We start from the raw sequence: 2,755 nt of genomic DNA on the forward strand, positions 1-2,755 counted from the left end.
CCCGGAGCCTCAGTCTCTTTCGAGCATCAATTTTCATTCGTACAGAGGTTCTTCAGTCTTCCCTCAATCATTTCAATCGGTGAATTCTCGTCTCGGTGGACATTCTTCATCTCTTTTCTTCTCCGGTGGACTCAATTCAAGTTTTTTGGTGTTGATCGTATTCTTTTCCCTGGATCAAGTGTTTTCCCTGCTCGTTTGCATCTCGCCATTCAATCATCCCGGAGTTCGTAAGACATCTCAGGAGATTCGTTTGTGTGTCAATTAATTCGAGGTTGTCACCTCATTCAAATATTTCAATTGTTCCGGTGCATCATCTATCTTTTCAACAATCCATTTCAATGGTGTTCTATTTTAGTGGGCCCTAACCCATAGGTCTTTTCCCAGGATCTTACCTGACTCTTCTAATTTCCCCGGAGTTATTCTCAATTCTTTTAGGAGTGACGTAAGAATGAATTCCATCATTCAGATGTCTTTCCAAGATCGATTTCAAATCATTTCATTGTTGGCTCAACCTCTTCGCTTTTCATTCTACCAGAGTACCTCAGTTATTTTGGTGTTGTTTCTCGTCGTCATTTGAAGATCGAAGAAGAGATTTCCTCTAAATCTTGTCCGTTCTCTCGAAGTTTCGTGGTTCTAGCTTCATGTTATCCTCGCGAATTATTCCATTTGTCAGATATTTTTTCTTTCTTACCCATCCGGAGTATGTCAGAAGTTGATTTCTGTTTCTTTTCACCGGAGTCCATCGTTCCAGAAAAATTCTTCGTCCTCTCATTTCAGCTACCGTTATCCAATTATCCCGGAGCTTTGTTCAAGTGTTCTTTAATCAGTTCATGATCTCTTTGTCCTTTTGCATCTAAATCCCCTCCAGCATATTCGTTCTTCTAATTCTTCCCGGCGATTCTTTCTCTTTTGTTTGTTCCTTTTCATTTCCAACGGTGGTTCATTCAGATTCTTTTTCCTTTGTCATCATATTAATCCTTTCGTTCTTTCCAATCTTACCGGTGGTTCATGAAGACCTTCTCAAGTTTGCGATATGTCACTTCTCAATCCTTTTTCAAGAAGAATAAGTAATATGCAAAATCCATTACTTGTCATCAATTTAATTTGATGAAGGATAAGCATACAATAAATCTTATTCTTATTTCATCCAAGTGAGTAATCACTTCCTTCGGAGTTTGTTCTTGTTGAATAAATTCTAGTTCCAAGTGTTTTCATCTTTTCTTTTTCCCGGAGTTCAAATTTCCTTGGTCTTTTCGTCGGAACCTCCATCTAAATCATCGCAAGCTTTAATCTTATTCTTTCATCCTTCAACTATCTCTTCATCCTTTTGTTACCGGAGTTCTTCATGGTAGTTCTTCATGATTTAATTCATTCTTCAAGAGTTCATCAATATTTTGTCGAAGGAGCTCAAGTATCTTTTCTTCTTGCGTCTCGAAGTGCAATTAATTCTCCGTATTCTTTTGAAGTGGAGTTTTGCATTTCTTCGTTCTTCTAAGCGATCCAATCATTTCCGTTTGTGGTCGGTTATCACCTCATAATTTTGAGATGTTTTCCATAAGTCCACAACAAACCTATTCTTTTCGTTGTTGATTTTCTCAACAACTCCATTCAATCCTTCCTTCTAAGTTCTTTTCATTCTATTTCAATTCTTTCCGGAGTTTTGTGCCATGTCTTCATCAAGAATCATTCCATCTTCTCAAGCTCATGTTCTATTCTTTCCATGTCCAATCGGAGTTTTGCCTAAATCCTTTCAGTCTTATTCGTTTCTCATCTCGTTCTAACCAGGGTGGTTTCATAGTCTATCTGATTCTGTGAGCTTTCGATTCTCGTCATTCTCGTCGTTCCTCTCTTCTTCTCGAGTGCTCTCGATTCTTTGCTTCTTCTATTGAGTTCTTATTTCACCTCATCCTTTTCCCTTCCGTCTCGGTCCTAAGATTTCGGGACGAGATCTCTTGTTAGTGGAGGAGTGTTGTAACGCCCCGGTTTCGTTGCACCAGGTGTCCGCCAGTTATTCGCCATCGTTGCCATGTCATTTGCTTGCGTATTGCATATTGTCATGTCATCATGTGCATTGCATTGCATACGTGTTCATCTCATGCATCCGAGCATTTTCCCCGTTGTCCGTTTTGCAATCCGGCGCTCCTATGTCATCCGGCGTCCCCTTCTTGCCTCTCTTCGTGAGCGGGCATTAAACTTTCTCGAAATGGCCCGAGGTTTGCCAAGCGGCCTTGGTATACCATCGGTAGACCGCCTGTCAAGTTTCGTGCCATTTGGAGGTCGTTTGGTACTCCAACGGTTAACCGCGTAGCCCGAAACCCCCCATTCTCTTTTCAGCCCAACACCCCTCCAAAGTGGCCCAAAACCCATCTAACTCGCCTCCATGCTCTCGGTCGTTCGATCATGATCGTGTGGGCGAAAACCGTGCCTCATTTGGACACTCCTAGCTCCCTCTACCTATAAATATGTGCCTCCCCGTCCAAATCGCAGATGAAACCCTAAATCCTCCCTCCGCGCCGCCGGACATGTCCGCCGACGGCCGGACATATCCAGCCTCCACCTCACCCCGGCGAATCAGGCGTCGCCACGTCACCCGCCGCCGCGCCCCGCCCACTCATCCGCCGCCACGTGGCCTGCCGGCCTCCTCTCTCCTCCCCGCACCCGCCGCGGCCCGCCGGGGCCCGGATCGGACCCGCGCGGCTCGACGCACGTCGCCGCGCCAGGCCCGCGGGGCCCGCCTCCGCCGCTGCCGCTGCCC

Source organism: Triticum dicoccoides, chromosome 3B (assembly GCF_002162155.2).
Source record: "Triticum dicoccoides isolate Atlit2015 ecotype Zavitan chromosome 3B, WEW_v2.0, whole genome shotgun sequence".
NCBI classification, from domain to species: domain Eukaryota; kingdom Viridiplantae; phylum Streptophyta; class Magnoliopsida; order Poales; family Poaceae; genus Triticum; species Triticum dicoccoides.